Source organism: Lactuca sativa, chromosome 1, assembly GCF_002870075.4.
Source record: "Lactuca sativa cultivar Salinas chromosome 1, Lsat_Salinas_v11, whole genome shotgun sequence".
Classification (NCBI taxonomy): domain Eukaryota; kingdom Viridiplantae; phylum Streptophyta; class Magnoliopsida; order Asterales; family Asteraceae; genus Lactuca; species Lactuca sativa.
The window spans coordinates 95,857,939-95,870,923 of NC_056623.2; positions in this window are offsets into that span (position 1 = coordinate 95,857,939).

Sequence of the window (12,985 nt, forward strand, 5' to 3'; positions counted from 1 at the left end):
ATGTGGTAGGAGTGACATGATATGTGTCACACCCCCAAACCGGAATGACGGAAACGTTCGGGGGCGGATGACTTCAAGTGGTAACGTAACAAATGAATACATAGTAAAGAAAGCAATACAACCATCATATGTATAATTGAAAGTTTACATTGTTAAAAGGTACATGTTCAAAACCAATTACAATATGATGCCAAAATATGAATTTAAACTGGCGCCGCAGCGTCCCTTTTTCAAAAGCTGTTTGTTACCTGTAATTACTGAATCCTTGGGACATACAAGTAGTTTTGAAAGAGTAGATCAACATTTAAGCTGGTGAGTTTCATAAGTATTAAATGACAACGTTTGTATGAAATGAAATGTTTTGTTTTTGTTTGTTTGTTCTTAGAAAATCCCATATTTTCTACTAGCATAAATGTAGCCTTCTATCAAGACCAATGTTTGTTTCTAGAAAATTGATGTTTTCCCGTTTGTGGGTAGTAGTTTAGAAGTTCCAAAATTGTATCACAAATAGGTTTTTCATGCCTAAAGTAGTTAATTTATGTAACTATAAAATTTCCAATACGTCTGAAAAACCCCGTAAATCAATGTGTTTTTAATACTCCATGTGAGTTTTATAACCATGCTATTGACTAGAAATGCCTATACACAACGTTCTTCAGGCGTTGGAATGTTCTGACGTTTGTCACCCCAAATGGTGTACTGTAGCTAACAGTCAGGACGCGGGGTTGTCAATCCCGTATAGATCTATACATAAACACCATGCTCCCCCTCCAAGGGATTCTGGTAAATAATACAAGACTTGAAATGTGTACTCGAACATACGTGAAGTTAATGTCTCATAAAACTTAGTATAAAAATAGATTTACGTGTAAAAATGTTCGTTTGTTCTTGTATGTGAAAGTGACTTCTTGAAAATAGTGTTTCTAGTATGTAAAAGTTTGTGATGTTCTCGTAAAACTATACCTATTATAGTTTTCTAAAAGTGTGTCTCATTTGTATAGTAATCCCTAGTGAAATGCTCACTTGTTATGAAAAGTATAATTTTTATAGTGCCTAAGATGGACACATATACATACAGTATAAGCAGAGTGTTTGATTTATACATATATAACAACATTTTTCATTTCAAAAGCTATGATGTTATCGTGATATATATTTTGCATACGAAGGTTTCCCTATAATAGTTATAAATCACATATGATTTCGTTGATAAAAGTGTATAATGAAACTTTATATAACACACGATAATAATCGTGTGTTTTACTTGTATTCCCCCCCTTAAAAGCATATAAAAGCATTTATAAAACATTTAAAAGTGTGGATTATAAGGGTATGAACTCACTTGAAAGATCGGAAAAGGCGAGATGAAAACCGAGCAGAATTTCGACTCGAGAAAGCCGATTTTCTCGGGATTCTCGAGAATCTCTGGAGCACAAACGACCTTCGGGACTTGAGCAAGGAAACCGGGGCTTCGGGATAGTACGTGCATGGAAAACGATGCAAAAACACAAGAAAGTTGAGAGAATTTGAGCCCTTTCTTCGGAACCCTCGCATCCCTTTTATAGGGGGTGGGAACCGCCTCGGTACGCTGGGCGTACGCGAGTACGTTGGGCGTACGCGTGCATCATGCGTGACCGCTTCCTCAACTGCCTCAGACCTTTGGATGCGACGGGGCATAGCCTCGCATAGGGGCGACGTGGACGATCCGAGGCCTAGGCCTCGAGTACGCTGGGCGTAACTCGGATCGGCCTGGTGACTCCTCCTTCGGATAATACCAAGATTAAATAATAAAATTTATATTTTATTTATTTAATAAACGTCAAAAGTTCATATCTTCTTCATACGAACTCCGTTTTCGACGTTCTTTATATCCACGCATAGGTGAGACTATGCTCTACAAATTTCGTTTAGATTTTGTCGGCAAATTTTGAAATTATTTTTATTATTTATTATTAAAAGTTCGCGGTAAGAAAATTTCGTTAGAAATTCATAACTTCATTATCTGACGTCTGTTTTTGCCAGAATTTTTACCGTTGTAAAACCATTGTCGAGACCTTCGATTCTCATTTAGGTCATTCCGGCCAAAAGTCGCTCGATCTCCGTTTCGAGTTTTTAGCTGTCTGTCGCTAAGCCGAACTTGGAAAATTCATAACTTCTTTATACGAAGTCAGATTTGGGCGTTCTTTTTACATACGATCACGGTTTAATGTCATCTAACATAGTAGGTAATTAATTTGAGATTTTTGGACATTTTATTTTCGAAGTTAATTTTATTATATCAAAAGTTGTTACAATACTTGACTTTTTAGGTCATTACATAGAGTTTAAATATCGGGTTGTCACATCATCCCCCGTTAGAGGGAATTTCGTCCCAAAATTTAAAGTAAGAAAGATACTTGTGAATCATAGAAAAAGATGAGGGTACTTTTGTTTCATCTGATCTTCGCGTTCCCATGTGAATTCAGGTCCTCGCTTGGCGTTCCAGCGAACCTTCACGATGGGTATGCGACTTTGTTTCGTTTGTTTGACCTCTCGGTCCATGATTTCTACCGGTTCTTCCACAAAGTTGAGGCTCTCGTTGATCTCGATCTCGTCGAGCGGAATAACAAGAGTCTCATCGGACAGATACTTTTTCAAGTTCGAGACATGGAAGGTTGGGTGTATGTTACTAAGTTCACGTGGTAGATTAAGCTTGTAAGCTATAGGGCCGATTCTGGCGAGAATCTCGAAAGGCCCTACGTATCTTGGATTTAGCTTTCCATGCTTTCCATAGCGTATTAAGCCTTTCCACGGTGAGACCTTCAATAGAACACGGTCTCCTACCTGGAATTCCAAATGTTTCCTCCTTTGGTTAGCGTAGCTTTTCTGTCGGTCTCTAGAGGCTTTCAACCGTTCACGAATCTGAACGATCTTCTCTGTCGTTTCCCTTATGATTTCCGGACCGGTGAGAATGCTTTCAGGAACTCGTCCTTTAGCTAACTGGGTGTCGCCAACTTCAGTCCAGCACAGAGGGGACCTGTACTTATGGCCATAAAGGGCTTCAAATGGAGCAGTCTTTATGCTCGTATGATAACTATTGTTGTATGAAAATTCGACAAGGGGTAAATGGATATCCCATGCCTTTCCAAAGTCAATCACACAGGCTCTCAGAATATCTTCTAAGGTTTGTATCATTCTCTTACTTTGCCCGTCTGTTTGTGGATGGTAGGCTGTACTCATGTCTAGCCTAGTCCCCAGGGAACTTTGTAGTGACTACCAGAACCTTGAAGTGAATCTACTATCTCTATCGGAGATAATGGATATCGGAACACCATGCAGTCGCACTATTTCCCTTATGTAAGTTCTTGTAAGCCTTTCCATCTTGTCAGTCTCCTTGATTGGTAGAAAATGCATGGATTTGGTCAACCTGTTGACGATAACCCATATGGTATCGAGTCCACCCGTCGTCTTGGGCAACTTGGTTATGAAGTCCATAGTAATCCGTTCCCATTTCCATTCCGGTATCTCCGGTTGTTGTAGTAATCCTGAAGGTTTCTGATACTCGAACTTAACCTTAGCGCAAGTAAGACATTTACTTACGAAGGTAGCAATTTCTGCTTTCATGTTAGGCCACCAGTATAGTTTCTTAAGATCCAGATACATTTTATCTGAACCTGGGTGAACGGAATATCTCGTGTTGTGTGCTTCGGCCATGACTATGTATCTGAAACCACCATGTTTCGGTGTCCAGATACAGTCCATGAGATAATATGCTCCGTCACCCTTGATTTCTAGATTCTTTTCCATTCCTCTCAGGGATTCACCCGCCACATTTTCAGGTTGCAAAGCTTCTAGTTGAGCCTCCTTAATTTGCGTGGATAAGTGGGAATGGATGGTCATAGTCAGAGATTTCACTCTCCAACCAGTGTATTCTTTTCGACTGAGGGCGTCAGCTACCACATTGGCCTTGCGAGGATGATAATGAATTTCACATTCGTAGTCATTGAGTAGCTCGACCCATCGTCGTTGTCGCATGTTGAGGTCCTTCTGATCAAAAATTTGTTGAAGACTCTTGTGGTCGGTGAAGATAGTACTCTTTGTTCCGTACAGGTAGTGTCTCCAGATCTTCAGAGCAAATACCACTGCTCCTAACTCGAGATCGTGTGTTGTATAGTTTACTTCGTGTATCTTAAGCTAACGGGAGGCATAAGCAATACCTTCCCTTTTTGCATAAGAACACAACCAAGTCCTTGGTTCGATGCATCGCAATACACTATGAAATCTTCTATCCCTTCGGGGAGGGATAGTATCGGTGCGGTGCACAAAGCCTGTTTCAGTGTTTGGAACGCCTTCTCTTGTTTTGCTTCCCAGTCAAAGGCCACGCCTTTCTGGGTCAATGTAGTAAGAGGTTTTGCAATGCTAGAGAAGTTCTTTATGAACCTACGATACTAGCCAGCGAGACCTAGAAATTGACGAATCTCTGTAGGTGTCTTCGGTGCCGACCAGTTCTCAATGGCCTTAATTTTGGAGGGGTCCACATGTATCCCCTTCTCGCTAACAACGTGGCCCAAAAATTCGACTCTTCGAATCCAAAATTCGCATTTAGAGAACTTTGCATAGAGCTTCTCTGATCATAATGTTTCTAAGACTTTTCGTAGGTGTTGACTATGCTCTCCCTTACTTCGGGAGTAGATAAGTATATCATCGATGAAGACGATGACGAATTGATCCAAGTAAGGACGACACACCCTATTCATTAGGTCCATGAATACCGTTGGTGTGTTGGTTAATCCGAACGGTATCACTACAAATTCATAGTGTCCATAACGGGTTCGGAAGGCTGTCTTGGGAATATCCTCCTCTAGTACTCGTAATTGGTGATATCCGTATCGTAGATCTATCTTCGAGAAGTAGCTTGCTCCTTGAAGTTGATCAAATAGTTCGTCAATGCGGGGCAGGGGATAACGATTTTTGACAGTAAGTTTGTTCAGTTCTCTGTAGTCAATGCACATACAGAACGATCCGTCTTTCTTCTTTACAAACAAGACCGGTGCTCCCCAAGGTGAGAAACTTGGTCTAATGAATCCTTTTTGATGGAGTTCGTTAAGCTGACTGGAAAGTTCTTGCATCTCTGTTGGTGCCAGACGATAAGGCGATTTTGCTACTGGAGTAGCCCCTGGAACTAAGTCGATTTTAAACTCGACTTGACGTTGTGGTGGTAATCCCAGTAGTTCTTCTGGAAAGATATCGGGAAAGTCACGTACTTCTGGAATGCTCTTAATGTCCTTTACTTCCTGACTCGTATCGACGATGTGTGCAAGAAATGCATGACAATCCTTCCGCAAACACTTTCGAGCTTGAATGCACGAAATGATGCGAAGGTTGGTACTTGATTTGTCGTCGTAAATCACTAATGTTTCGTCGTTAGGGAGATTAAGACGAACTGCTTTCTCAAAGCACATGATGTCGGCGCGAAGAAGACTTAACCAATCAATGTCGACTATGACGTCGAAACTTTTAATTTGGACCGACATGAGGTTGATTGGGAAAGAATGACCGTCTAAAGTTAATGTACAACCCATGTATATGCAGTTAGTGTTTTCCGTTTGCCATTTCTATAGTGAATGATTTTTCTAACATGCTAGGTTTATGTTTATGTAAGTGAACAAGGTTTTGACTTACGAAGCTTCTCTCTGCTCCACTATCGAACAGTATGCATGCATATGAATTATTGAGAAGAAATGTACCAGCAACTACTGTAGGATCAACTATGGCTTCTTCGTGGCCTATAGCCAAAACTCATCCCACCCCGCCGATATTTGCTGTCTTTGGGCAGTTTCTCTTGTAGTGGCCCACCTCGCCACAACCGTAGCAAGCTTGGCCTACACCCGCGTTGGGAACTTGAGTGATCGGCTTTACGGGGGCTCTGCAGAAATAGACAGTGTGTCCCTTTCTGTTGCAGTTGGAGCATTGCATTTCCCGACAAGGTCTATTGTGGTGGTAAGTGCATTTGGTGCACTTTGGAAAGTTACCCACATAAGGCTTTGTTGGGTATGGATTTGTAGGAACGGTAGTAGGTACAGTAGCAGCATTCACTGTAACTAGTTGTTGTTTCTTCAAGGATTCTTGGGAAGACCCACCCTTCCCTTTATTCCATCCTCTCTTCCTATTATTGTTGTTATTGTTTCCCTTTTGTGGTTCTGGTGTAGAAATTGTCGAGTTCTGATGACTTCCGTGATCAATAAGAGATTGTGCCAGCTCCTTGGCACTTTCAAAAGTGTCAGGTTTTGAAGCTAACACACTTGACTGAATTTGGGGCGACAGTCCCCAAATGTATCTCTCTATTTTCTTGCTCTCAGGAGCAATCATATCTGGGCAAAGGATTGCCAGATCGCAGAATCTGTTGGTATAAGTTGCTATATCGGTACCAATCATTCCAAGAGTCCAGAATTCGTGCTCGAGTTTTTGAATCTCTCATCGTGGACAGTATTCTCTCATCAACATGATTTTTAAGCTCTCCCAGCTTATTGCATTCGCCACTATCAGAGTAAGTGCCTTAACGTGGCCATTCCACCAAGTTAAAGCTCTTTCAGTAAGCGTGAAAGCGGCAAACTTGACTTTGTTGTGCTCGGGACATGAGCAGACTTCAAAGACTGCTTTTGTCCTTTCGATCCACTGCTTTAAAACCATCACACCACCAGTTCCATTAAACATCCGGGTTTGGCATTCATAAAGTCTTTATAGGTGCACTCTCGGGGTTGCCCATGACTCTCGCCATGGTTGGAAGGAAGTGTGCCAATTCCCGAACCAGTAGCAACAGGGGTATTGATTTGTGACATGGCAGCCGCCACAGCTGCTGTGACTACTGCTTGGAACATGGCAGCATCAAATTGAGGAGGTGGAGGCGGTGGTGGTATAGGTGCTTCCCCACCATTGTTTCATCTCGCGTTTCTACGCGGAGGCATCCTTCAACTATAGGTTGAAAAGATAAGATAAGAATTCCATAGCATAGAAAATGAATGTGTCTCATGAACTAAATCGTTATAGTTCAACAACAGATGATAGTATGAGTCTCAAAGATAGAAGATTGAAAGTTATTCGTGAGATCGAATATATGAAACAAGCATATGGTTTCTCCATAACATTTTAAGGATTGAACGTAATACTCAACGTAGTAATAATAGTGTGCCACTTATAATAGTTGATACAACGATCACGAAAATTTGACCCCTATAAGGGTCTCCAGTTACAAAGTTTAAGAAAAATAAAAACTTTTAGCCGAGGTCCTAACTTATAACAAAATTTGGGATTTTGGCAAGCACTAATTGCGACGTAGGTTGCGCTTGGCGCTTGACTCCGCATCCGATTGCTTTGATTCCATAAGACGCCTATCGAAGGTGACGTGCAATCATTTACGCTTGGAATGCCTTGGTTTGGAGTTGGGCATTGTCCTGAGGTCTGTCCAACCTACGGATGTTGGAAGTGTGAACCTGTACTTCCACGTTGACTTCCCGAATCCGGCTAGCTTGAACTCCGGATTGGTAGGACTGGTTGGCTAGTTTGCCCACCATGACTGGGAGTGCCCGATCGGCTGAACCTCCGCCGCGGACATCATAAAAGTCTCAGCACATGCCATAGGGAGGGCGTGTACTTTGTTGTTGGCTCCAATGGTGGAGTTGACTTCCCCAAACGGGAGTCGGTCCTTGAAAGTTCCTCACGAAGATGGGAGGTTGTGCGGGTGGTGGGTTGATCACTTCCGGCTCTGAGTCGGTACCGGAGTCATCCTCTTCATCCAATTCTATGGGTTCTTCGTCCTCCTCGGGATCCTCTTCGATCCATCCCCCGTTGCCTTGGTTGGGATAGTAGGGGTCGCCGGGGTGATGAAATCCAGCCATTTGACTGTACGAGAATAGGGTTATAAGAATTGAATAAAATTTGGAACGTGTAAAATTAAACATGTAGGTTAAACTATTTCATGTACCAAATACTCCTATAGTATTTTAATTCGCGTGTTCGATTCTTGTGATGTTTTGCTAAGTTTTGACTTGTTGCTCACTACGAGCATTCCTCGATATACGTTGGTCCGATCTCGGGCAAATATAGTTGATCATGCTATATTTGTCCCAAATCTGATTACATATATCGAGTCTTAATCGTAGTGTCCAACTTGTCTAAATACTTGTTGTATAGCTATAATCATGAAAATAAGTTGTTGTATGCATGTATTTGTACTTAAATGAACTAACAATTTAATTTAAACGAAACGCGGCTTAGGCGTAAAACAAAAAAAATGTTTTGTCAGAGTGTATTAGTCCCATGAGTATTTATAGTTTGTATATCTTATGTGGTTCGATATAATTAGTTCATTATAAACATTGCTCTGAAACCAATCTGTCACACCCCCAAACCGGAACGGCGGAAATGTTTGGGGGCAGATGACTTCATGTGGTAACGTAACAAATGAATACATAGTAAAGAAAGCAATACAACCATCATATGTATAATTGAAAGTTTACATTGTTAAAAGGTACATGTTCAAAACCAATTACAATATGATGCCAAAATATGAATTTAAACTGGCGCCGCAGCGTCCCTTTTTCAAAAGCTGTTTGTTACCTGTAATTACTGAATCCCAGGGACATACAAGTAGTTTTGAAAGAGTAGATCAACATTTAAGCTGGTGAGTTTCATAAGTATTAAATGACAACGTTTGTATGAAATGAAATGTTTTGTTTTTGTTTGTTTGTTCCTAGAAAATCCCATAGTTTCTACTAGCATAAATGTAGCCTTCTATCAAGACCAATGTATGTTTCTTGAAAATTGATGTTTTCCCGTTTGTGGGTAGTAGTTTAGAAGTTCCAAAGTTGTATCACAAATAGGTTTTTCATGCCTAAAGTAGTTAATTTATGTAATTATAAAGATTCCAATACGTCTGAAAAACCCCGTAAATCAATGTGTTTTTAATACTCCATGTGAGTTTTATAACCATGCTATTGACTAGAAATGCCTATACACAACGTTCTTCAGGCATTGGAATGTTTTGACGTTTGTCACCCCAAATGGTGTACTGTAGCTAAAAGTCAGGGCATAGGGTTGTCAATCCCGTATAGATCTATACACAAACACCATGCTCCCCCTCCAAGGGATTCGGGTAAATAATACAGAACTTGAAATGTGTACTCGAACGTACGTGAAGTTAATGTCTCACAACACTTAGTATAAAAACAGATTTACGTGTAAAAATGTTCGTTTGTTCTTGTATGTGAAAGTGACTTCTTGAAAATAGTGTTTCTAGTATGTAAAAGTTCGTGATGTTCTCATAAAACTATACCTATTATAGTTTTCTAAAAGTGTGTCTTGTTTGTATAGTAATCCCTAGTGAAATGCTCACTTGTTATGAAAAGTATAATTTTTATAGTGCCTAAGATGGACACATATACATACAGTATAAGCAGAGTGTTTGATTTATACATATATAACAACATTTTTCATTTCAAAAGATATGATGTTATCGTGATATATATTTTGCATACGAAAGTTTCCCTATAATAGTTATAAATCACATATGATTCCGTTGATAAAAGTGTATAATGAAACTTTATATAACACACGATAATAATCGTGTGTTTTACTTGTATTTCCCCCTTAAAATCATATAAAAGCATTTATAAAACATTTAAAAGTGTGGATTATAAGGGTATGAACTCACTTGAAAGATCGGAAAAGGCGAGATGAAAACCGAGCAGAATTTCGACTCGAGAAAACGGATTTTCTCGGGATTCTCGGGAATCTCTGGAGCACAAACGACCTTCGGGACTTGAGCAAGGAAACCGGGGCTTCGGGATAGTACGTGCACGGAAAACGATGCAAAAACGCAAGAAAGTTGAGAGAATTTGAGCCCTTTCTTCGGAACCCTCGCATCCCTTTTATAGGGGGTGGGAACCGCCTCGGTACGATGGGCGTATGCGTGCATCATGCATGACCGCTTCCTCGACTACCTCGGACTTTCGGATGGGACGGGGCATAGCCTCGCATAGGGGCGACATGGACGATCCGAGGCCTAGGCCTCGAGTACGCTGGGCGTAACTCGGATCGGCCTGGTGACTCCTCCTTCGGATAATACCAAGATTAAATAATAAAATTTATATTTTATTTATTTAATAAACTTCAAAAATTCATATCTTTTTCATACGAACTCCGTTTTCGACGTTCTTTATATCCACGCGTAGGTGAGACTACACTCTACAACTTTCGTTTAGATTCCGTCGGTAAATTTTGAAATTATTTTTATTATTTATTTTTAAAAGGTCGCGGTAAGAAAATTTCGTTTGAAATTCATAACTTCATTATCTGACGTCTGTTTTTGCCAGACTTTTTACCGTTGTAAAACCATTGTCGAGACCTTCAATTCTCATTTAGGTCATTCCGGCCAAAAGTCGCTCGATCTTCGTTTCGAGTTTTTAGCTGTCTGTCGCTAAGTCGAACTTGGAAAATTCATAACTTCTTTATACGAAGTCAGATTTGGACGTTCTTTTTACATATGATCACAGTTTAATGTCATCTAACATAGTAGGTAATTAATTTGAGATTTTTGGACATTTTATTTTCGAAGTTAATTTCATTATATCAAAAGTGGTTACAATACTTGACTTTGTAGGTCATTACATAGAGTTGAAATATCAGGTTGTCACAATATGTTTCTATAGTACTCTTCATGGGGATCAAATCTTCATTAAGATGACGTGAAGATCCTCTCAATAGAAGTTTGGGCTTCTTGGGGCCAAATGGGTGATTCTTGGAGCATCGAATGACGGAGTAATCCTTACAGGATTCCTCTATTCAGCCCTTATTCGATCCATCTCTCTTTGCATATTCTGGTTGCTCTCATTTTGTCTCCTCATGTGCTCCATTAGTTGGGATAGAGTAGAGAAAATCTCATTATTAGAAATCATGACAATAGTCGGTTAAAGAGCTCCTTTATCAGGATGTCAGCCAACATTCCCAAAAAAGGAGACCGAAAATCTTGGAACGGATTTTGAAATCTTGGTTTAAGGATTCGTAGTCAGCAATGCAGATATAGCAGGCATTTCGAAGAGATTTGCAGCATAGAGGTTGACAATGTGATGGACACAATAGACATGGCTTTGTGAGATAATCTTAGGTGCTAGAAATGAGAATTACAAGGAAATCCCTTGATCTCGGATGAGATTGCTGACATAAAATCTCAGGAGCCAGAAATATTTGACTGCCTTTGATGTTTTATTGATTGAGCAAATAAGTACATAGTAATACACAATTTTTTTTTTTTCAGAGTTAAGGTTAAAGGATAGTGATTATGTGTGTTTTTTGTGACTCTAACTTCCTATTTATACTTAGAGTTGCTAACAACTATAAGCTGGATTCCTAAAATCTCGACATAATCTTCTACTATGGAATCCTTGTTGATCGGGTCGCCTTTATCATGAAATTCTTGGAGACCATGCATTTCTGCACATTTTATATAATAATTCCGATTTGACCGAGTCTTTCTTGACACATTCAGGATCTGGATCAAAGAGATAAATAAATAAAGAACAAATGTGAGGGTCGGTAATCTTTAGCATCTTGCTGAAGATCTTGGCCAAGATCCTCGCCAACATATTACTCTGAATCTTGCACAATATTTACGTTAGAATTTTTACCCATAACACATGTTGTGTTGATGAAATTGGTATCTTTTTGGTCTGAAGATTCCTTATGGATTTGTTGAAATTCTGATGGAGCACCATGAAGGTAATGATTTCATGAACTTTAGTAGCATCAACCAAAGAATATATATGGGAAAGGAAAATGGATATTTGGGACAAGCTTTGTTAAGATATATGAAATCTACACAAACAATCCATTTTTCACTTTTCTTCTCTACTACTACCACATTGGCCATCCATCTTGGGAATTTCACTTCTTTGATCATCTTGACCTTGTGCAATCTTTTGACCTCTTCTTGGATGATCAAGTTCCTTATAGGTGCGATTCTTTTTCTCTTTTGATGCATTGGTTTGAAATTTTGGTCAATGTTTAATTTATGAGTTATTATATCTTTAGATATACCTGGCATAGCCTCATGTTTCCTAGCAAAAGTTGATTTTATGTCTTTCAGGAACTTGATAAGATCTAGCTTAATATCTTGGTCAAGATCAGTTCCTAGTAGCACCTTGATGTCAGGTTCTTTAGGAGTTGGCAGAAATTCTTCAACTTCACTCTCATTGGTCTCCAGGACATCTCGTGCCTTCTTTTTTAATTTCTATACCTGCCTAGGTTAGACTGAATTCTTCATTGAAGTGGTATATCAATTTTTGGCTTCTTGTTGGTCACTATTAATGCTGACCACTGCCTAGGGTGTTGGCATCTTAACAAATTGATGGTAAGTTGAGGGGATAGCCTTTATATCATGGATCCAAGGACAACCTAAGATAATATTATAGCAAGACAAGGAATCAACAACATAAATGTGTTGAATAGAATTGAGGCCCTCTATATATATCGACAACTTGATTTCACCAATGGTGTTCATCTTTTTGAGTGTATTTAGGAGAATGATGTTGACTGAACATCCGCCATTAATCAAGATCTTTCAAACAAAGTGTTTAGCCACATATAAGGTTAAGAATGGACCATCATGTTAGGGGTCTAACACATCTTCCATGTCATCTTCATAGAATGATATCTCCTTTTTGTTGGTCGGGAACACATTCGTTCTTGTGCTTTCTTCTTTCTCCATCTTGGAATTCTTTTCATTTCTCTTGGTTGTAGAATAGGAAGTTCAATAGATTTCAGAGCCACCAGAGATGAAATCAATTACCTTGGCATCTGAATGTGGAGATGATATTATTTGAGGGAGATTCTTGGGATCTTGAGGTTTTTGGTTGATCTTGTCTCTCTTTCTTACTAGGAGTTCCTTTAAGTGTCCTTTACTGAATAGATAAATGATTTGCTTTTTATAGGAAAATCAATCTTTGGTAAGCTG